We start from the raw sequence: 25,078 nt of genomic DNA on the forward strand, positions 1-25,078 counted from the left end.
AAAACAAACTGAAGCCATGGAGACCAGTAAAAGAGACACTGGTAGACAAGGGGGGGGGAAAATCTTTTTCTGGAGAAAAAATAGACAAGTGCAAAAATCAGGGTCAATCGTTTTATAAGTTCTAGATAACTTATGTCTCCGATTATAATAATACTTCCAGAAGAAAGTGCTGATGGAGCAGGATGAGGGGAATAAGATGAATAACAAATATGAATAAATAATTCTAGCTTTGGGTTCCTCCGTCTCGCACTCTCATAAACGATCTATTCCAGTGAAGGTGGAGGTGGTCCAGTCTGATTTAGTGGCTGGATATGGATTGGCATTTAGAAAAACAAAGTAAAAAAGATCCAAGCTTCAATTCAAAATGCTTTTATGAAAACGTTTTTGCTGGCCATTCTGAAGAGGGCCATAATGACCTACATGAACTGCACAATATTTCTTCCCTTTTTAAAAACTCACCTACTATTTTACATCAGTGATAAGCGCTGGGGTCAGCATCACGTGACTTCCAATTTTCACAAAGCTAAACTTATTTATTTGGTCACTATAACAAGTGCATTTACATCATTATAGAAAAATCTATTGGATGGCTCTGCAGACAGACTTTGGACTGGTGTGTCACTAATTGTCTAGCATCCAGGACCAGGCCTTACTACATAAATGTAAACAGAAAAGATGAGGCTTATTCCAGCATTCGAGGCACTGTGCTCAAAGGGAATTAACCCACAAAAGTGTACATTTTATAGCTCTTGTCTTATCCTCAAGGCAGAGTGGGAAATTTGCAGGATGACTCATGACTCTGGTGAAGTTCCTGAATCAGTGCATTGTGCTGAGAAGTCATAAATGGGCGGTCACCTTATGAGGAACAACAACATCTCATGCATTGTGCCAGTAAATGTCTCGTGTAAGATAACCCAAACAACTGTTTAGCTGCTCAGAAAAACCAAATGTTTCAGATAACAATTCCTTCCTGAGATTCATCCATCTCTCTCTAGTAAATTGAAAGGACTAATTTATATGTGGAAAATAGGTCATCTGCTCCTACTTGGCACTCCCTGAACACATTGAATCCACTCCCATCCCCTTCACTGGTGCCCCAGAAGATTGACGTTGCTAAAGGTTGTGGTCCAATACTTATGCAAGTCATCTTTTGGGGGAAAGGTGATGCATAACAAGTATAATCATGTGCTGCAGGGACAAGTAGACATAATATTGTAATACACATTCAGATTAAATCAACTACTATTCGAATTTGAACTGAAAAAAAGAAAACAATAAGATTAGAAAATAAACCATGGCATTTTGAAAACTGAGCACCATGATGAAATTTTAGAACGTGTATACTTTGAGTCTTCCTGTATAGTAACAATTTATAAACACACTCCTTTGATTTGGAAGATGGACAGATTCAGTGCATATATTTTTCCTTTCATTATGTTCCTAGACAGCAAAGGAGAACCTGGACTAAATATTCTGTTTTCTGCTTTTTTAGTTTTCCTTAATTTCATGTGTTCTCCTCCTTTTTTGGTGTGATTAACACAGTGTAGAAGATCCATTTAAAATCAATTTTGAAAAATTGTAAACATATTTGACTTTTGGCTATGGGTAATAAAAAAAAAAAGACAGAGAAAGAGAAATCACTTATATAAATCATTTTTACACAATTATATATTCTTCTAACTTTGTTCTTTATTGTGTAGTATATAACAGCTTCAGTCCAGAACAACCAGTTTAGTCCTATTAGAATGTCAATCTGATGTCTGTATGATTGATGCTATAGTGCTAGAATGCATATTTTCTGCCTTTGGATTGCTTCATTTAAAGAATCACATTTTACTCATTTCGTTGTATGGAGTCTGTTTATTTTGGATGCTAAAACTGCTGTTTCTCCATCTGCTTCTATGTCACTGAAAGGACCAAAAGTGGAGAAGGACACCTTCTGTATTTAGATGCACACAAAGATGCTGACTATGCATTTATTTAGTTTCTATTTATTCTATTTATTTGTATAGTTGCCCATCTCACAACAGCAACTCTGAGCAGCACACAGAGGTTTAAACGCAAAAACCAACAAAATAATGTAATGAAATAAATACCTTAAATACTAATCCAAAATAAAAAATAAAAATATAACAGACTCTTGGGGTCCAAAAACCATTTTGTTTTCAAAGTATGTAGACCAGAACTGATGAATCCACCAGCAAGGCTCACTGAACTCTCCAACCCAAACTCCTGAGGGAACATTCAGAGATGCAATATTTGACTCCAACAGAAAAGCATTTTCCAAGACAGAATGTGTGGAATTTAGGGCTCCTCCTGTTTTTGAGGAACAGGTGGCAGCTGTGACTAGGGGGTTCTTTATAGATATCCATCTTACAATTGCATCTGACAATTGCACCCATTCCTGGATCAGCATACCTCGCTCATGGTCACTTGTGCCAATCTCCCAACTGGATTTCTACAATGCATTGTACATGTGGCTGCCCTTGCAGACTGTCTGGAAATTACACCTGGTCCAGAATTCAGCAACACACACTTTGTCTATTTTGCACCAATGCTATATAACCGTGATGGTGATTATGGTGACACAGGTGGCCCGCAGAGCCATATCTGTGGGCACATGAGTGTTGCCCTAGCTCAGCTCCAGCGTGCACGTGTGCGCCGGCCAGCTGATTTTGGGGCCTTTTGGGCCCACCGGAAGTCAGGAAATGGGTTGTTTCTGGCCTCTGGAGGGCCTCCGGGGTGGGGTGGGGCTGTTTTCACCTTCCCCAGGCTCCAAGAAAGTCTCTGAAGCCTAGGGAGGGTGAAAAATGGGCCTACCGGGCCCACTGGTAACCTTTTTGCTGTCATGTGCCAAATGGGGGGGGGGAATGTGGAGGCATTGAGCGCAGATGCATGGGGCAAGGGGGGCATTGAATTTATGGGTGTGGGCACGCTCGTGCACAACCCTGCTTTTGGCACGCGATGGCAAAAAGGTTAGCCATCACTGCTATATAAGCTGCACCATTGTTGTTGTTTTGCTACAATTTATAAAAGCTGTGAATAGCATGGGACCAGGTCACCTATGGGACCTCTCTTCCTGAAGATATATACCCACTAAATCAAGCTAGATAGGCTTATGTGCTACAGGACTCTTCTCCTAAATGCTGCCATCTATGCCTACTTAGTAGCAGCCCCCAAGATGTTTTGAAATACTTCTAGAAGTGCTTAAAAAGCTGACTTTCCTCCCCAACATTGAGATTGGAGCCCAGTGGTTGTGGTTTTTATGTATTGAGAAGTATTGGCTTAGGAAGCATTCTTTTTTTAAGATATTGTATTCATTTTTACTGGGTTTTTTTAAATGTTGTTGTGAGCCACCCAGAGCTATGTTAAGCTGGGGTCTATATAGGTCATACAAATAAGCAAATAGAAAGCCACCCTTGCAAAAATCTCAAGTCTATTTTGTTCTCTGAGGTAGAAGGTTGTTCCATAGGGCAGCTGCAATGTCAAAGGAGGCAAAAGACTCTTTAAATTGGACTAACAGGTAACAATTCACAATAGCTGAATGCCTGTGAATACCATTTCCTGGAGATCTTGAGTAGGAAGCTGCTGTTATGCTCCTGACCTCCAGCTGGCCACCAGGGAAACAGAATGATGCCTGAAAAGTCTCCTGCCCTAATCTAAGGTTAACTGTTCTGTTCTTGTCCATTTCTCAGCAGCAGTTCCTAATCTGAGCAGCCTGTGCAGGGGTCAGCAACCGGCGGCTCTGGAGCCGCATGTGGCTCTTTCATCCCTCTGCTGCGGCTCCCTGTTGCCAGTCAGCGCCACAATTTTGAGAGGAGCTTCCGGTTGGAGTGGGGGGGAAGCATTGCACACCAGGAGGAAAGACTATGGCAAGGGGCAGGTTTTCTGGTCAGCTCCACAATTGATAGGACTTTCAGTTAGCACAGGTATAGGAAAAGATGCCGCGCTAGGAGGAGACTATGGTGGGGGAACTGGATTTCCAGTTGGCTCCAGAATTGAATGGCGGGCTTCCACTTGCGACCTTTGTGGCTCTTTGGGTGTTTAAGGTTGCCGACCCCTGGCCTAGTCTTTGCAGAGATTTCCTTCTTTAGGGTGGGACAAACATATCCAATTTTTTCTTTGTATTTCCTCTCCTCCGTTACCGAACTTACATCTCAGGGCCCTCTATTATGCCACAAGATCATCTCTCAGCACTTCTCTCAATAAATTGCCCCATTTATTTTTCCATTCTATTCAGTCTTCCATAGCAGGCTAGCCCTCCGATAGCTCGATTTATGTCCCTCCAAGCACTTGGCATATTATGGCTCCAGGCAGCTCAGTCAGCAAGGAGGCAGGCGTGGTAGGGAAAACAGCTCAGCCTTGGATTTCTTGAAGTAAATCCCAAAGAGGGACAGGAAGTCCCCTTGCAGACAGAAAGTCTGCCGGCCTACAACATTTGGCATGCAGCTCTGAGCTAAGTGCGGTGTGCCACCAACCAGACAAGTGAGGAATTCCACAGCAAAGAGAGGAGTGAGTTGGGGAAAAGGAGGGGGAGGAAGAATGTCAGAGAGAGAGAGATGTGGCAAGGAAGGCCAGAATAACAAATGTAGTAATAATGATAATGACGACAACAGTGATGATGATAATGTGAGGCAGAAACACTGTATGAAGAGCATAAGGAAAACATGTCTGTGCGCAGATAGACAAACAGAACGTAGAAATATCAAATAACAGCTATTCTATCTCCAGTTTTCCTAACATCCTCCCCCAACAACACTGACACACAACGCAGAGGGTTTTTTTCTTAAAGGCATCAGAGTTTCCTCTCCTTTTTCGTTTTGCATTTGAATCTTGAAATGCAGAGGAGTTTAAATGGATGAGGTTCCTTGAAAAGAACATTTGCAAAGGGAAAATCTTATCGGACAGGTCCTCCGTGGATTGTAGCAGAAGTTGTAGAAGATAAAATGAAAGGCGTCACTAAAGCAGATAAACCTTTTCCAGTACTGAATCTGCTTCTCCGTTAGCTGTACTCGTATTCTTTGAGTTTCTTGCTGAATCTCCAAGGGTCCTCCCTTCCTTTTCCACAACAGAAGGCCAGACAAGAAACAATGGATGGAAACTAATCAAGGAGAGAAGCAATCTAGAACTAAGGAGAAATTTCCTAACAGTGAGAAAAATTAACCAGTGGAATGGCTCGCCTTCACAAGCTGTGGGTGTTCCATCATTGGAAGCTTTTAAAAAGAGACTGGACAGCCACTTGTCTGGAATGGTATAGAGTCTCCTGCCTGAGCAGGGGGTTGGACTAGAAGACCTCCAAGGTCCCTTCCAACTCTGTTTTTCTGTTTTTGTTATTCTTTGTTGATTCAAGCCATAATGTTGATGATATAAACCATGAGGTCTGGTACAACACTGGTAGAGTGTGAGTTGAAGTTTAAGAGACCACTTCTCCTTCTAACAAAGTGATTTTTGCATTGTTCTTAAACATACACAGAGTGACTTTTTAAAAGTTGAATATTGGGGCATGGCACTACCTGACTCTTGTTTTCATCTTTGGTGCTCAATGTAACAAATAAAGGCTAGCCCTCTGTCTAGGAGAGTTATCTATCTCCTAGGTGTGCTTTTTCTTATTCATAATTTCCATTTTGCAGCTAGGTAATTTGAAGGTAAAACTTGGGTCTCTTCCAACTACATTCATTCCATTTTTCCCCAGCAGCAGCTGAGATGCAAAATTAAGAACACCCAAAGAAAACCTGGCTGGATCAGACCAGTGCTTTATCTAATCCAACTTCCTGTTTATAGAAATCATCAGCGTGATTCTTCTGGGAAACTTAAATAAGTCAAAGACAAATGGCTTCTCCCCAGCTCCACCCTCTGTCTTCCAGAAACTGGTATTTCGGAGTTATACTGGCAATCTATCATACTGAGACTTAATTTATCATGGTTTTAGCTCAGGGTAGACTGAGTGCCATACTTGGCTTAGCTGCTATTCTGCAGTCCATGTTTCAAAAATATTGGCTAGACTGTGACAAAAACAGATCAGGCCAGATCAGAACAAAATTAAATACATTTGGTTTACCCTTAAATTTAATTACAATTTTATTTATTTTCTCCTCATATATTCATTCCCATATAGCAGGGGTGTCAAACTCAATTTCACCGAGGGCCGCATCAGGGCTGTGGTTGACCTCAGAGGGCTGGGCGTGCGTGGCTGACTGGGTGGGTGTGGTTAACTGGGTGGGTGTGGCCATCTTGACATCACTCACTGGGCATCGCCGATTGGGTAGGTGCGGCCAACTGGGTAGACATGGCCAGCTTGATGCCATTCCCCAAACTGCTGACATGTTTCCTTTTTCCATTGGCTACACTGGGCCGAAATGTTTCCTCTTTGCATTGGGTAGACTAGGCCAAAGCCATGCTGGCCTGACGTTTCCTCTTTGCATTGGGTAGACCGGGCCAAAGCGATGCGGGCCAGCTCCTTACATTTTCCAGGACGGCACCACGGACTGGATCCAAACACATCACAGTCCGCATCCAGCCGGCAGGCCTTGTGTTTGACACCCCTGCCATGTAGACTTAAAAAAGATATGACTTTGGAGAGGGGAGTGGTATGATTGGAAAGAAATATAATATAAAAAAAAACACAATGTGCCTTCATAGTGAGGTGTCACATAAAAAGCATCTTGTGGAAGTATCTAGTTCTATATAAAACAAGTGGGCTGATTTTAAACATCACAAAAGATCTCATTTTACTTTTGGTTTTTGTGTCCTTTGGTTGCTGGAGAGTAGAGAGCTGTACCAGGGGTTCTACTGTCTTAACTAACCTGAGATCACATCACATTGTATGGATCTGAGCTGGAGATACAAGAGGAATGTCTTGGACCAGCCCTAGGACATGAGCATCTTATGATGCTAGGATTTTATTTTGGGGCAAATTCATTTCTGAAGAAAATAACAGTTTTTGATTTTTTTTAAAAAAAATTAACAATTTGGGAAAAATATATTATTTTCAGTATACCTTTCAGGCATTGTATAATGTACAGCATATTAACTATGTTTATCATCCTCCTTTGTTCCTGAATGAATACAATGAATGTGCTTTGTCAGAACAGTTATCTTGGGACAATCTGTTTTAAAACTTGAATTTGGCTTTTGGGAATTAGCATCTTGCAGTGTCCTTCCTTCCTTCCTTCCTTCCTTCCTTCCTTCCTTCCTTCCTTCCTTCCTTCCTTCCTTCCTTCCTCCCTCCCTCCCTCCCTCCCTCCATTAGATATTTAAAAACATTTAGAGCAGTTGAAGGCAGAGAAGAAAGATGGTGACAACTGGTGAGCACCTCTGGATTTCTGAGAACATAGGGCATTATCACAAACAGTTGGTGGACTTGCCCAGTCACATGTGCTATGAACAAGAAGGTTCCTATTTTCCAGAGTGCCACATACTCTACAACTCTTGTTCTTGGAGAATGTTTCTGGTCCAGCACAGATGATATGGTACTCATTTTTAAAATTAAAAGAGTGTTTTAAAAATATAAGCCAGTTTAGTATAGTGGTTAAGGAACCAGGCTACAAATCAGGAGACTGTTAAGTTCTAGGCCTGCCTTGGGCATGAAAGCCAGCTGGGAAACTTTAGGCCGGTTACTCTCTCTTAGCCAACCACCTCATAAGGTTGTTGTTGTGGAGAAAATAGGAGGAAGAAGGAGTATTAGATAGATTCACTACCTTGCATTAAATATAATAAAGTAAAAAAGTTAAATGGGACAGGAAGTCTTGTTGGCATTAAGGAAGGTTTCTGGAGGTATGCTGTCACTGGACATGGAAGATGAAATGGCAATGCAAGGCCAAGAAATGTTTTAGGCTATTTCTAAAAGGCAAGACTGGTTCTGACAAGCTTTGGATGATCTCGTGAGGAGATACATGTACTTTTGTGTCTTGGTTTACATTTACAAACTCTTGGGTTCACTGACAATATCCAGCATTCCCAATTTAAATACAAGGATCAAACTGAAGTGTGGGTGTGAGAAAGTCCTTTGCCTGAAAACATTTAGAACCACATCCTGCTACATCCTGTTTTTCTTTCTTTATTTTTGTTTGCCTCTAAGCTGCTTTCTGAGTTTGGATAGAAAGAGTATAGGAATTGAATAAGTAAATGCCATCATTCATGTTACTCTAAATTCCCAGCTACTTCAAAGCTTCTGGTTATTTGTTCTTCTAGGCCAAAGTAGAACCTCTCTTTGTCCATAAAGCAAGATTCAAAGTCTATTGGGTCATAAGCAAACTCCCTTCAGATGGATCCTTGCCATAGTCTTTCCTGGAAGTTGTGACTTACAATAGCTGTTATGTCATTTCCCACCATACCGTTATTGATGGACAATCATAAAATTAAAATGGCTGCCTAGAAAATATCCTGTTTGTACAGAAGAGGGGGCAGATCTGCAATTTAGAACTTCTTTGTTATCTTTATTTGAAAGTCAGAATAGAAGCCACTTTTCTCCTATTTTATTCTGTATACCCCTTTCTTCCTGAATGAGCCACACTAAACTATATTCAGGTACAATTAGAGCAGGAACCTGAGGCCCAGTGGTGAAATCCAAATTTTTTACTACCGGTTCTGTGGGCGTGGCTTGGTAGGCATGGTGTGGCTTGGTGGGCGTGGCTTGGTGGGCATGGCAGGGGAAGTATACTGTAAAATCTCCATTCCCTCCCCACTCCAGGGGAAGGATACTGCAAAATCCCCATTCCCACCCAACTCTGGGGCCAGCCAGAGGTGGTATTTGCTGGTTCTCCAAACTACTCAAAATTTCCACTGCCGGTTCTCTAGAACCTGTCAGAACCTGCTGGATTTCAACCCTGCTGAGGCCCTATTAATTATGTTGGATCATATCTTTCTTAGCAATATTCCTGTCATATCCAAAGCCAAGAATGACATGTGGTGATTACTCCAAGGCGAGTTCTTTATTGTTTCCACACTTACAACAAAATTTTGCCAGACTACTTGGAATGGAATGGAATGGAATGGAATGGAATGCAAGGGAAGGGGAGGGGAGGGGAGAGGAGAGGAGAGGAGAGGAGAGGAGTGGTGTGGAGAGGAGAGGGGAGGAGAGGAGAGGAGAGGAGAGGAGAAGAGAAGAGAAGAGAAGATGGAAGGGATCTTGGAGATCTCCTAATCCAATCCTGCTTGAGTAGGAAAGCCTATACCATTCTGGACATCTACAATCTACTCTGTGAACTATTAGGGAGGGGCTGTCTTCACCCTCCTTTCTCTCATACATAATATCTGATTGAGTTTCCTCTTACTCCTCTGGAATTCACCCTCTCCTCCCTGAGACTCCATCTCCTTACAACACTCCATCACATCTAGCTATTGGTACTGATGGAGTCCCCATATCCTTATACAGGCTTTTCCCTACCACTCTCCAAGCATGAGATTATGCTAACCAAAATTGTCCCCTTCCCCAGGCAAAGTCACTGAACTTTGGAGGTCATGCAAAAACAGTAACAGAAGTCATTATCCCCAGAACATGTGAGGAAGTGGAAAGGATAATGAAAAGTACACTGTCATGACCTGATCTTCCCTCATATTCAGCCGATCATAGGTGGAGACGGGACTTTTTTCAGCATTGTCCTTGTTGTGAAACTGAAGGAGCAAATTGGATATCTTGACAGATCAAAGGGTTAAGGCTGATATACCCATGCTCATGAATTCTTATCTCTGCAGGTATTTTAGATTCTGGCAGTCTAACTGTTGCCCATGCTGGATTACAGCCAAGGGGACTTACTGTATGTTTCCACAAAGCAAGCACGGCATCAAAATCTCAAGGCAAAGTTATTCTCCTATTAGCTGTTACCAGGTACTTCCCTGGTAACACTCCCACCCCATAACTGCCAGGGATTCAATTTGGAATTTTCTACCCTTGCTTCAGTATAACACTATGATTTCATTCTCTTGTTTCACTGTTGGTGAAGTAAACCAAAACAGTTATTGGTAAAAGACATTTGTATGGAGGGGGCGGGGGGGAGGCTTCAAGGAACATCTGTATTGAAGACACACACACACACATATACATAAATACATATATATATATACATATATATACACACATATATACATACATGCATACATACAGATACACACATACATACATATGCATACATGCATGCATACATACTGTCAGAGTTCCAGGTAATACCTCCGAAGAAAGAAAACTCCAAGCCTTGAAAGTCTTCAAAGGTACATTTTATTAGAGATGTCATATTGGCACATCTGGGAAAACCCGAATCTGAAAGCTTCCAGGTTTTCCCCACCCAAAGGAAAGTTCAAGTCCCTGCCCAACACCCACAAGTCCATCACATGGTCCAATCAAAGCACTGTCCCATCTGGAGATGCCTCCCAGTTCCAGTCCTCCAGGTGCAGGCCAAGTTGTCCTTGACTCTCTAAGAAAGGAATGTTGTTATGACTATATATCAACCCTGCTCCATACAATCCCCCCTCCCAGTTTCCCACAGTAGTAAATGTGGCTGGTCTGAAGGCCCAGTGCAAAAGATGGCTTCCAGGCCTGACATATACATACATACGTGTGTGTGTGTGTGCGCGCGCGCACGCGCACACGTGTTATGATTTTATCATGAAATCTGCAATTACTTGTACAGGTTTTGCAAACAAATACTTCTTGTATTGCAAACAAAGTAAATTCATACACCACAAAATCTAGAACAAGAATCAGTTAGTTCCTTTACCAGAATTCCTCTTTTTCCCCTTCACTCCTGCTTCCTGCTATCAGTTAATCCTATGCAGCACCAGGAGGCAGCCCAGACCTGCTTGGGCTTAGGTCATCTCCCCACAGTCTCCTTTGCTGTTAAAAAAATCCACTCTGCACCGTCCAAAGTCCATAGAACTTTGCCAGTTTTCACAGCTGATTATGGCCTGGGCTTGGAAGAATTGGATACAATGGCTCCTTGTTCCCACTAACATCCCCCTCTTTTCTATCCAGATCCCACTCCTATGTCAGATCCTCTCTGACCTTTTTGCAGTGACCTCATCTGGCTTCAGAACATCTGATAAAACCAAATGTCCAAGTTCTGCCCCCGCCTTCATCTCCCAAGGTTTGGCCAAATGCTGAACTCTCCACAAGCTACCAGGAAAGCACCAGATGAGGTTGACACTGCAGTTAAGAGCTGAAAGCAGCATGGACCACATGCTCTCCAGGACTTTTTATGGGAGATCTATTTACATTCCCTTCCTGCTTTTGTCTTTTCCTCTAGTATTTTTCTCTCTTCTCTCCATTCTTTCCTTCCCATTCTATAACGGGAACATTTTTTTCCTCTTTCCCCCTTATTATTTTTTTTAAAGAGCTACAAAGAAATAAGAGAACAGCCAGGTAGCTTGCTTGGCTTCTCCCCAGGCCTGGAATAATAAAAAAAGAACAACATTTCTGTTCAGCTGTTTTTAAAGAATAAAAAGGGGAATTTTGGTGATGACTAGAGCCATAGGCCCATTTTGCAAAATAATGGGTAGAATCAAAAGCACGTGTCAAAGATAGAACATCATTCATTCCCATCCATAACTCCAGGCTATATGTGAGTTTCATCGACAGGAGGTTTTTAAAATTAAAATGAGTATAATAACTCTATTGCAACATCAATTATTATTACTGCTGTTCTTATGTTCACAACTACTCAGCCAACCAGCGCTGTGGCAATAATAGTATATCATATTAAACAGAACTTTTTCTGATCTATGGTACCATCAGGGGTGGGCTTCAAAATTTTTAGCAAGGGGTTCTCGGCTCAGTTGCTGGGTGGGCGTGGTCATGGTGGGCGTGGCCTAGTTGGCCTCCTGTACCACAGCGAGGGGGGGCGTTTTTGCACTCCCTGGCTCCGAAGGCTTTCCTTGAGCCTCCAGGAGGGCAAAAACAGTCTCCCCAGGCTCCGGAGGCCTGTTTCTGGCCTTCCTGAACTTCCGATAGGCCCGTTTTTTGCCCTCTCCAAGCTTCTGTGCGGGCCCTGCACTTACCTGCATCCAAAACAGGCCGCGTCTGGGAGGGAAGGGGAGGGGTGGGTGGGCCAGCCAGGAATGGGATTTAGGGGTTCTCTGAACTGCACAGAATCTTAGCTAGAGGTTCTACTGAACCCCTGCAAATCTCCAGCAGCCCACCTGTGGGTACCACTCAGCATAAAGGCTAAGGATGAGGAGAGTTGTAATCCAAACAACAGCAGGTTGAAGAAGCAACATTCCCACAGACTTCTATAGTGACTGTATGCACCAACAGTCTACCAATAGGCAAATTGGTGATAAAGAGGCACAGTAAGAATTTATGTCTTAGATATTGACATTCTTTGGATGTCTCTTGCACACAGCGAGGACTCATTCTTGTTTAGTGCACCAAGATGCCCAATTAAATATTATTAGATGGCATATGGCATAAGGCACTTTTTTCCCCCTCTTCCCCAGACCATTAGCAAATGAGACAAAACTTCTCCTTAGTTGTTCCAATGTAAAGTAGTGTTTTCCATCTTCTCCCAAAACAAGTCTTGGTGTATGAACATTCTGCAACATTCATGATCTGGATGATGAGCTCCTATTCAAGGTTGATTCAGCCTTCCATCCTTCCTAGGTAGGTAAAATGAGGACCCAGATTGTTGGGGGCAATATGCTGACTCTGTAAACCGCTTAGATTGTTGGGGGCAATATGCTGACTCTGTAGATTGCTGTAAAGCACTGTAAAGCGGTATATAAATCCAAGTGATATTGCTATTAGTGAAAAAGCAGTGGGCATATCCTTTCTTCTCCATTCCCTAAGTACTATTCCATTTTGGCTTGCCCTGTGACCAAAACTAGTTGCCTTGTTTCCAAGAAAGCATCTGCGTATGAAAGTCTGTGTTATATTTCACAAAGCGCTGTTCAAACATTAGGTGGGTTCCTTATATCCATTAGGTCCCTAGACTGGTGATTAAGATGTTTTCAGAAAGCCGGTAGACCAGTTTGGAAAGAAAGAAAGAAAGAAAGGAAGGAAGGAAGGAAGGAAGGAAGGAAGGAAGGAAAGAAAGAAAGAAAGAAAGAAAGAAAGAAAGAAAGAAAGAAAGAAAGAAAGAAAGAAAGAAAGAAAGAAAGAAAGGGCTTCTAATAATTAAAAGGGGATTTATACAACCATGGTTTCTGATGTTTTTACTAAATTGGAGGGAAGCTGTACTAATTTGCCTGCTCTAATAGCATTTGGCATGCTGCATGGAACATTTTCAAGTGCAGCCAATGAAGCTGCCAGCACTGTCCATTCCCTTGCAGTGCTTACCATTTAGGATATTTGGAAGCTGGATGAAAGTGATAAGAAGTTCTACCAGTTTCCTCTTCCAGCCCAAATGAAAGGGAAACAAATAAATCTATATACTAGAACATCAACCTTCTGAGCCGCACAAAGAGACCGCCTGCTGCTACCTTATGCCTCCCACCGACCCGTACGCTCTCACAGAGAGGGCCTTCTCAGGGTGCCGTCCGCCAAACAATGTCGGCTGGCGGCCCCCAGGAGTAGGGCCTTCTCTGTGGGAGCACCAACACTCTGGAACGAACTCCCCCCTGGCTTACGTCAAGTGTCTGATCTTCGGACCTTTCGTCGTGAGCTTAAAACATATTTATTCATTCAAGCAGGACTGGCATAAATAGTTGTTTTTAAATTGGGGTTTTAATAATATTTTAAATTTTTAAATGTTTTAATTATCGGCCGCATAGTAATAGTTCATTTTAAATTCTTTTAATTGTATATATTCTGTGTTTTATTTTGGCTGTACACCGCCCTGAGTCCTTCGGGAGAAGGGCGGTATAGAAATTTAATAAAATAAAAAATAAAAATAAATAAATAAAAAGAATACAGGTACAGAGTACTTGTAACATTGTTGGCCTGTCACTCAGGTCATTGGAAAGGTGGCCAAAGTGTCTTTTCCATCTTCACCAAACTTGTCCCATTATACGTTGAGACCACTATGGTGCCTTTAGGACCTGTCATACTGGCTCAAAAATTCTGGGAGTTGAAGTCCACACATTATAAAGGGGCCATAATTGCCCACCCATGCTTTAAGGAGATTGATTGATGGTAGGTTCTCCTGCCAGCTGGTGATCCTGAATTGTTTCAGAATGGTTGATACTTCTGAGCTGGAGATTTTTCTTAGCTTTTGTATTAGATATAAAAAGTTTATGTTTGCTTGTTTGCTCTTTTGGTAATCATACCTATTGCAGTGAAAATGCACTTTTCATTCTAGCTAATATAGTTAGGTAGCATTTGTTACAGATAGTAAAATTCCCTTTTACTAAAGTCCCACAATATAACTAAATAGAGGATTAAAATTTTATAGTACAACACTATGCAATTTCTTCAGAAATCATCTTTATTTGCTGGCAGGACTAAGTCTCTATACAGTAGCAATCTTAATGTTGTATACTATGTTAATATTGCTATGTTGATTTATTGAAAAATCTATGGCTTTATTTTGATATAATTTCAATTATGTTTTAAAAATGGCTTTGCAGAAATTGAAAAACAATTTAGTATTAAATTAAATTAAATCATCACCAATATTTTTGGAAATTAACTTTTTCATTGTTTTTAATGTGTTTGCTAGTTTAACTGGGTGGAATCCATTCAATTGTTTTTAAAGAAGGAAGATTTATTTAGAAAGAGACTGAAACTAAAAAAAAAAGCAGAATAAAAATTATATCATCAGAATGCAATGGAAAATGCAGAACAAAGGAATGAAGTATTTGAATGATTGTTATCTCCTTTTAATGTCTACTTTGCAAGAGTAATGTATGGGAACACAATAGAGATAAACAGCGTCGAATTCAGAGGTTTTTTTTAAATAAGTTAATTAGATCCTGTTCCCACAAAACATTAGAGACTAGGTTCAACTGATGAAACCAATTGGCAGTGTGTTGACCATAAAGAAAAGGAAGTACTTCACACAAGTATAATTAACTTAAAGAACTTGTGGCCACAGGATGTTATGATGGCCACTGGCCTAAATAGTTTCTTGAATGAAATTGAGGGGGTGGAGAACCACATATAGAGTGAATGTCATTATGAATATTTCCAGACATGGCTTAGTTGATTTTTCTTCTTTTCCTTTGTTAAATCATGTGGGTGTTTTATTCATTAAATTCTCAAAAGCACTTTGTGAGCAATGGCCAATTAGTCAATGCCCAAGGAAATCAATGGGTTACGGGGCTTTCTAAAATTCAGCAGCAGAAGGCCAGAAGGATGAGATGAGAGAAAAGAAATGTCTAGAAGAAGAGAGAGCTCTTTTGAAAGCTAGATAACAGATAGGAAAGAAACCCTCATATCTTAGGACTTTTGTCACTTCTGTAATTCTCAGCCTGGTGTGGCCAGCCTGACAAATGGAAAACAAATTCTGTTTTAAACATTCACCATCTTTATCACAACCTGGAATTAAGGAGAAACTTCATAACTGGGAGAACAATTAGCCAATGGAACAACTTGCCTTCTGAAGTTGTGGGTGCATCACTGGAGGTTTTTAAGAAAAGACTGGATGGCCACTTGTCTGAAATGGCATAGGGCAGTGGTTCTCAACCTTTATAGTGCTGTGACCCCTTTAATACAATTCCCCACAATGTGGCGACCCTCTTAATACAATTCCCCACGATGTAGCGACCCCAACCATAAAATTATTTTCGTTTTGAATTTATTGTGCCTGAAGCCGTATTGGCTAGCGATCTGAACTGCTTGCGATTGCCTTGAGGACGGAGGCATTAAAACGGAGACTCCTCCCCTATTAAGTTTATCACGCCTGAAGCCAGATTAGGCTAGCGATTGGGAGTGATTGCAGCTGGCTTGAGAGGGAGATATCAGAGCAAAGATTTCTCTCTTTTTTAATTCATCGCGCCTGTAGCCGAATTTGGCTAGCGATTTGAAGAGCCTGCAGCTGGCTTGTGGAGTCAACCATTGGAACGCAATTCTTCGACTCGCAAATATACTTCCCATATTTCCGATGATCTTAGGTGACCCCTGGCAAATCTTCATTCGACCCCCAATGGGGTCCCAACCCACAGGTTGAGAACCACTGGCATAGGGTCTCCTGCTTGAGCAGGGGGTTGGACTAGAAGTCCTCCAAGGTGCCCTCCAGCTTTATTCTGAATTAAATTACATTAAATTAAATTATATTCTTATGCCACTTCTTCTAAAGAACTCAGGGTGGTACTCTTGGACATTCTGTCCAGTTAAACTGAAGGTGAATGGCTGGTCCAAGTTCACCAACCATCCTTGGACTGGAGATGAGTGGGAAAAGAAATATTCTAGAATATGCAAAAATTACTTTTTTAAAAAAAACCTTATAAGCCATGGAAGTGTTGAGAGTCTTAATAAGATTAACTCTTGCTAAGTATAAGATTTCAAGCTGCAACCTAGATTATAGAAAAGAGATAAGAATAATCTCTTCAAAATCTTGCTTTACTTAAAGACCGGGCACCATGTACTCTGTTGAGTCCGTTCTAGATCAGTGGGCTTTCTCTGACAATTCTGAGGAAAATGAAAAACCATGATTATGCCACAATGCTTTGGAGTATCTGATACAGTATGGCATTACTGCAGGGCATTTTGAGCAGGGCTAATTAGTTGGCATGGAGCTTCAACTCTTGCTTGGATTTTGAAGTCTTGGTTTTCCAGGTGGTGACAGGGCCTGTTGGTAATATTGCAAAGATATTCACATAGAAAATTGCTAGTCATTTAAATGATGAGAACAATAGTCTTGGAATATTGGAGAGCAGCAATAACCTCAAGGAACAGGAGGAAGAATTGCAACAAGGCAAAGGTCAGACAAAAGAAATATGAATCTGAGGCAGAAATGTAGCTTGACAAAGCATCTCAGACTTAACTCTTCCTAGTTCTCATGAAGATAAAGAAGGAAATTTTCCGACTTGCAAGATCCTATTGTAACCTTATGTTGGAAGAAATATCCATCTAATTCCGTTCCAAGCCGAGAGAAAGGCAGTGGAGACAAAATGGAGGCTGGAAACTGATTGGAAAGAAGGTCCATTTATTTATGAAGCAGAAGCACACGGATGGTTCTGGGCAGCTGACCACATGGAGTTGAGAATGTGGTATTTATACCTTCTCTTGGCTTTGCACTTGAACTTCCTGTTCCTGTGGAAGAACATGCATTCTATTGGCTATTGTTAGAGTCCCAAAATGCCATGTACAAATCCTAGGAATTTGACTGAGCTAAGTTTGGTTAACATTTGGGCTGATGCAATAGAATAGAATAGAATAGAATAGAATTTTTATTGGCCAATAAAAATTGTGATTGGACACACAAGGAATTTGTCTTGGTGCATATGCTCTCAGTGTACATAAAAGAAAAGATACCCAATGAGGGGTCTCGTTGGGCAATTCCTATTGTGGGTGAGGGCTAATCCTACCTTTGTCCAGGCCTTGCTCCAGGGAATTTTTGCCTATGAATAGAGCTACCTAGATCTCAATAAACTCTTTATCTCTTAAGTAATGATATCTGCATATGTCAGATATCAGATATTAAGAAAGGTGGGAGCTGCTTTCTGTCTCCAAGAGCATGTTTCTCAATTTCTCATCCAGGGAAATATAAATTTTGCCTTTTTTAATATGTCCTAAAATATTTCATTCTTCTAGGAGAGGGTGGGTGCGAACTTTCTACACTTATAATAAGAGAGCCAGTTTAATGTAGTGATTTAGGGTATCAGGAGATTGTGAGTTCTAGTCCCATCTTAGAAACAAAGGCAACTGGGTGTCTTTGGCCCAGTCCCTCATTCTCAACCCAGGTAATTTATTTATTTATTTTATTTATTTATTTATTTTGTCACAACAATATATGTAGGTATCATACAAAAAGATTATATAGTATATAAACACATATATGAGTAAATATAAGGAGGTATAAGCATATATATATATAGAAAGAAGAAAAGAAAAACAATAGGACAGGAACGGTAGGCACATTTGTGCGCTTATGCACGCCCCTTATGGTCCTCTTAGGAATGGGGTGAGGTCAATAGTAGAAAGTTTTTGGTTGAAGCTTTTAGGATTATGAGAAGAGACCACAGAGTCAGGTAAAGTATTCCAAGCACTGATGATTCTGTTACAGAAGTCATATTTTCTGCAATCTAGATTAAAGCGGTTGACATTAAGTTTAAATCTATTAGTTGCTCTAGTATTATTGCAATTGAAGCTGAAGTAGTCTTTGACAGGAAGGACATTACAATAGATGATTCTGTGAGTTAGACTTAGGTCTTGTCGAAGGCGATGGAGTTCCAAGTTTTCTAAGCCTAGATTTCAAGTCTGGTGGCGTAAGGTATTTTATTGTTTTCAGAGGAATGGAGAACTCTTCTTGTAAAATATTTCTGGACACGTTCAATTGTGTTGATGTCAGAGATGTGGTGAGGGTTCCAAACAGGTGAGCTGTATTCTAGAATTGGTCTAGCAAATGTTTTATATGCTCTGGTTAGTAGTGTGGTGTTTTTGGAAAAGAAGCTACGCAAGATTAGGTTTACAACTCTTAGAGCTTTTTTTGCCATGTAGTTGCAGTGGGCTTTGGCACTTAGATCATTTGACATGAAAACTCCAAGGTCTTTAACAGGGTGGGGGTCATCTGTAAGGTAATGTCCATCAAGTATGTACTTAGTGTTTGGGTTCTTTTTTCCAATATGTAAGACTGAGCATTTGTAATGGCAAACCACTTCCAACAACATTGCCAAGAAAAATGCAGGGATTGTCCAAGCAGTCTCCAGGAATCAACACTGACTTGAAGGCACACAAAAAACCCCTCTCTTATAATAAAGTACTATTAGCATTCAGGGCTTTGGTTTTCCAGTCTAGTCTACTTTGTGTTATTGGTTAGACAAAGCAGCCCTGTTTGTTATTTATTTATTTTTTTAATTTTTATTTTACTTATTTTCGTCAAGCATGTATTAGAAAACAGATATTAGTATAAACATGATTATGAATACATGAAATGGATATGAATAAAAGGGAACATTAGGATAGAGACGGTAGGCATGTTGGTGCGCTTATGCACGTCCCTTACAGACCTCTTAGGAATGGGGTGAGGTCGACAGTAGACGGTCTAAGGTTAAAGTTTTGGGGGTTTGGGGAAGAAACCACAGAGTCAGGTAGTGCATTCCAGGCATTGACAACTCTGTTACGGAAGTAGTATTTTCTGCAATCAAGTTTGGAGCAGTTTACCATAGGTTTGTATCTGTTGTGTGCTCGTGTATTGTTTTGGTTGAAGTATTGATTGACAGGTAGGACATTGTAGCAGATCATTTTATATACTGTACTTAGGTCTGACCAAAGACGATGAAGTTCTAAGTTGTCTAAGCCCAAAATTTGAAGTCTGGTGGCATAAGGTATTCTGTTGTGAGCAGAGGAGTGGAGGACTCTTCTCATGAAATATCTCTGGAGATTCTTGGGAGATCCAAAGATGGATAAATTGCCTCATCCATTGCCCTGTTGACTAATATGAGTAAAGAAGAAACTTTATTAACTGTTCATAAAGTTCAGCAGCCTAAGGGAGAGAATTAATCTATGCAAAACTCAGAACTACTATAGATTTGTTAAGGGGGCTGTGGAACCGGGAAGCCTATGGAATATTTCTCACCAAGAGTCCTGAAGAAGCCCAACTAACTGAGATCATTTTTGGAAAAGAACAGAGAGACACAACTATCAGTGGAGGACCAGTGCCACATGTAGCAAACTTCTCTGGTGCTTGTGCTGGAATTCATCAGCTGACAGGAGCCTGATAACAGATGTTAGAGCCGAGCCTTTGAAATATGACAAAAGCGTCCTTGTTTTCAAAGATTTAATGCTTTGCATGTCAATCTAGACAGAGAACTTCATTAGCTCAGTATGTACTTTTGTTTAGTTAAGGCAGATATCACATTTTCCAAATACTGTTAGCCAGTAAGTTAAATCTGATATCTATATAACAACCCTCCTTTTCTTCTTTGTTTAATTGCATTGCAAGTGTTTTTTTTAAAAAGATTCTGCAGGTTAATAACATATACCAGTAGGTTTGAACCACTGGCAAGCAGCTATTTGGCTAATGTACAAGTTTAAAGAACAAGCAAATGGGGAAAGACCCACTTAAAAATAGGAGAAATTATTATGACTTGATTGTCAGCCACGCTTTCATTGAAATCTTTACAAAATACCTCAATATAGGTAGGAAACCTATTTTGCAAAACAGAAGAATCACATTCAGTCTTTCGCATGTTCAGGTAGAGATGGGAAAATTCCAGGTACAATTGGACAGTTCTACAGCCAAACAATGAGGAAGACAATTGCAAGATGGACCAACCAATTGATCTGGAGCAAAGGAACTCCTATCACATGTCATATATGAATTATGTATGGATAATATATTTTGGCACCAATAACTTATTTCTTTTGGATAAAGGTATATATAAGTCGTTCCTTGTGTAATAAGAATTTGGACGGGACAATTCTGGACAAGCTGCCATCTCCTAATTGAACATTCCTCCCAGGGCTATAGGACAAAAGGGATAGATAAATGTATAGAGGAAGGCTGTTGGAAGACTTAAGCTGGAATAGCTAAATACAGGTCTCAGATTTCCTTTAGGTTACCTTTGATTACTAACCAGAAACAAAGGATGAAATTGCATCTCCTCCCAGTCAATATGCAGTAAACAAAAACGAAGGTCGTTTCTAAGTTCATAATTTATTAATTAATGAAATTTGTACGCCACCCATCTCAAATAATTCGATCAAGCTGAATGTTATAGAATACAGTCGATGTCTGTAGAGATTCTCAGTCATCCAGGTCATGGCTGTTCCAAAGACAACACAGTTGATGGGAAATATCCCCTTTTTCAAGCTGAGATAACATCCTTATTTAAAGTTAGCACACGAGGAATACCTGGGGAGCTCAGGGGGACAAGAAAAAGCATAATGTTGCATTGGCCATCACCTTACTTTGCTCAAGAGTAGAGCTGATCCTCATTTTAAAAGAAACCTAGTGACTATTTCCTTAAAAGTGAAGGCAGATAACCAGATAGGCTATCCACTGTCCTGAAGACAATACCAGGTCTTCAATTTATGACCCTTCTTTAGTGACCACTTGAAGTTAAGACTGCTGAAAAAAAGGGACTTATGACCGTGCACTTAGGACCATTACAAGGTCCCATAGTCACGTGATCAGAATTCAGGCACTTGGAAACTGGCATATATTTATATATTGACAGTCGCAGTGCCATGGATCATGTGACTGCCACTTTGGAACCTTTGTAGCCAATTTCCAACAAGCAAAATCTGGGAAAGCTGGATTTGCTTAATGACCATATGATTCACTTGTAACAATCGTGGAGATTTATTTAATGACTCTGGCAAAAATGTTCATAAAATTGGACATAAAATCACTTAACAACTATCTTACTTCATGAAAGATGTTCCGGCTCCGGTGATGGTCATACGTTGAGGACCACCTGTGATATTTTTTTTTTATTGAAAAAGTTTAAAAAAAAAACAAAGACATTTTCCCCCCTTTTTTTCCCCCCTCCCTCCCAGAAAACCCCCTTCCCCTCTCCCTTCCTCCCCCCCCCGGCTTCGCGGGTCAATCACAAGGTATTGTTATACATAAACCAAACATAGAATAAAATTTTCCCTTCCAATCCAATTAACCTCATCCAAAGCTTTTCATCTCCCAACCCCCTCCCCATTAGATAAAATAACTTTCTAATTATTCAAAGGCAATCTGATATTTCTTAATCTGATATCTGTTTTGTAGATAATCAATCCATTTTTTCCATTCAATTAAATATTTTTCCTGCGTATTGTCTTTTAAAAAAGCTGAGATTTTAGCCATCTCAGCCAAATTAATGACTTTCAGTATCCATTCTTCTATTGTAGGTACCTCTTCTTTCTTCCAATATTGTCCAATCAACAGTCTTGCTGCTGTTATTAAATTCAGAATCAGTTTAGTCTCAATCCCTGTACAATCCGTTATAATTCCCAAAAGGAAAAATTGTGGCAGGAACTTTATCTTCTTCTTCAGTACATTTTGAATAATCCACCAAATTCTTATCCAAAAGGCCTTAATTTTCTTGCAAGTCCACCAAATATGAAAATATGTAGCGTCATCACAATCACACCTCCAACATTTCGCTTGGATATTAGGATACATACATGATAATTTTTTGGGATCTAAGTGCCATCTATAAAACATCTTATAAAATTTTCCTTAAATTCTGCGCTTGTGTAAACTTAACATTTCTAACCCAGATTTTCTCCCATGTTTCCAACATTATTGGTTCCTGAATATTCTGTGCCCATTTTATCATACAGTCCTTTACCAAATCCTTTTTCGAATCTATTTCAAGCAACACATTATACAATCTCTTTATATGCTCCTGGGTATGATTTCTAATTTGCTTTATTAAATTTTCCTCCTTTGCATTATACCAATTTTTGATCTTCTTTCCATCTAGCACTTATTTGCCCATATTGAAACCAAGTATAATTCCTCCCTTCTTCATTTAATACCTGTAATGATTTTAATTGCAATCTACCTCCTTCAGCATACAAAAGTTCTTTATAAGTAATCATTTCCTGTTTCTGTTCTATATTTATATTCTCTATTGCATGTCTAGGGCTCGCCCATATAGGAATCTTGTAATCTAATTTATAAGAATATTTTTTCCAGACCCGCAAAAGAGCACTTCTCAACACATGATTCTTAAAAGCCCTATCCACTTTTTTTTCATAAAATAAATACGCATGCCATCCATATAACAAGTCATAACCTTCTATATTCAAAATTCTTTCCTCCGTTAAATTAAACCAGTCACTTATTACTGAAAGGGCTACTGCTTCATAATATAGTTTAAAGTTAGGCATTTTTAAGCCACCTCTTTCCCGTGAGTCCTGTATTATTTTCATTTTAACCTCGCCTTTTACCCTGCCATATAAATTTATTAATCCCAATCTGCCAATCTTCCAAATTTTTATCCTTTTTAATTATTGGTATCATCTGGAACAGAAACAAAATCTAGGTAACACATTCATTTTAATAGCAATCCTTCCCAATAGCGACAACTGCAATTTTTCCAGACACTCATATCATTCTGAACTTTTGCCATAGCAAGTCATAATTATTCTTATAAAGTTTCTTGTTCGATGAGCTAATATAAACCCTAAGTATTTAACCTTTTTTACCACCTCAAATCCTGTCATTTCCTCTAGTTTTTGTTTCTGTTGTATAGACATATTTTTAATTATCACTTTTGTTTTATTCTGATTTATTTTAAATCCTGATACCTTTCCATATTTATCAATTACTTCCAACAAAATCTACTTGAATTTATAGGATTTGTTAAGGTAACCACTACATCATCTGCAAAAGCTCTAACTTTGTACTCATATTGTCTAATCTTAATTCCCTCTATTTTCGTTAATTCTCGTATTTTATCTAATAATGGTTCCAGAGTCAAAACAAACAATAGTGGTGATAAGGGACATCCCTGTCTCGTTCCTTTCGCAATCTTAATAACTTCTGTCAAACTACCATTTATTATAATCTGAGCTGTTTGCTCTCCATAAATCGCTTTAATTATTCTAACAAAACAATCTCCAAATTGCATTTTCTCTATTAATTTAAATAAAAAATCCCAATGCAATCGATCAAAAGCTTTCTCTGCATCCAAAAAAATAAGTGCTGCTGAAGTATTCTTCTTTTCCAAATATTCCAATATATTAATAATCTGTCTAACATTATTCCTCATCTGCCTCCCTTTTATAAAACCAGATTGATCAGTATGAATTCTTTGTTGTAAAACTAACATTAATCTATTTGCTATTATTTTTACAAAAATCTTATAATCATTATTTAAAAGTGAAATCGGCCTGTAGTTACCGGGTTTAGAGCAATCTTGCTCCTCTTTTGGTATCAGTGAAATAAAAGATGTTTTCCATGACGGGGGTATTCCCACTCCTAGTTGTATCTGATTAAATAGTTCTTTAAGTGGGCCTAATATTTCATCCTGTATTTTTTTATAATAACTTGCTGTAAGACCATCTGTACCAGGGGTTTTCCCCATTTTTAATTGTTTAATTGCCTCCACTATTTCTCCAGTAGCTATCGGCCGATTCAGCTCCTCCCTCTGTTCTAATGTTAGAATATTAACCTTATAATCTTTCAAATAATCATAAATGTCCCTATTCAATATTTTGTCTTTTGCATATAAAGCAGTATAAAATTCTGAGAATGCCTTTTTAATTTTATCCTGTTGGTATATCTCTTTACCTTTATATTCTATTTTTTGTATGACACGTGCTTTCTGTTTCTTCCTTAAATTATATGCCAACCATCTCCCAGGTTTATTTGCATTACAAAAGGTATTATGTTTAGCATATTGTATATTTGTTGCCACCTGGTCTGCCATTAACATATTAAATTGACTCTGTAATATTTTTATAGCCTCTTTAAGTTTGTGATCTTGTGGGTTTTGAATTAATAACTGTTGCTTCCTTTGAATTTCTTCTTCCAAGTACCTACGCTGCCTTTGTTTATTATTCCTTTGCCTGTTGTCCAAGTATATCAATATCCCTCTAATAAAAGCTTTACTTGCCTCCCACACAGTTCCTATAGGTGTCCCTTTGTGCATATTAAAATCAAAAAATTCTTTCAACTGTTTCTTACAATGATTTACATTATCCTCATATCTAAACAGATTTTCATTCAACCTCCATGTTCTACCACCTTTTTTCCCTTGTAATAATTCCATCCATACTGGGCTATGGTCAGTTAAACACCTCGGAAATATCTTCATTTTCTTCACCCTAGAAAGCAAGTCATTAGAAATTAAAATAAAATCAATACGTGAGAAAGATTGGTGCCTATCAGAAAAAAAAGTAAAATCTCTCTCATCTGGATTCCGTAACCTCCATATATCTCTAAACTCAAAGTCTTCCATCATTTCAAAAAAGGATTTTGGTAGTTTTGCATGTATAGGTATCTTCTTGGAAGAGGTTCTCTTATCACTTCTTGTATCAATTACTCCATTCCAGTCTCCTAATAAAATAAACGAACTATAATCCCAGAGGATCAACCTCTCGTGT

Source organism: Ahaetulla prasina, chromosome 3, assembly GCF_028640845.1.
Source record: "Ahaetulla prasina isolate Xishuangbanna chromosome 3, ASM2864084v1, whole genome shotgun sequence".
NCBI classification, from domain to species: Eukaryota; Metazoa; Chordata; class Lepidosauria; order Squamata; family Colubridae; genus Ahaetulla; species Ahaetulla prasina.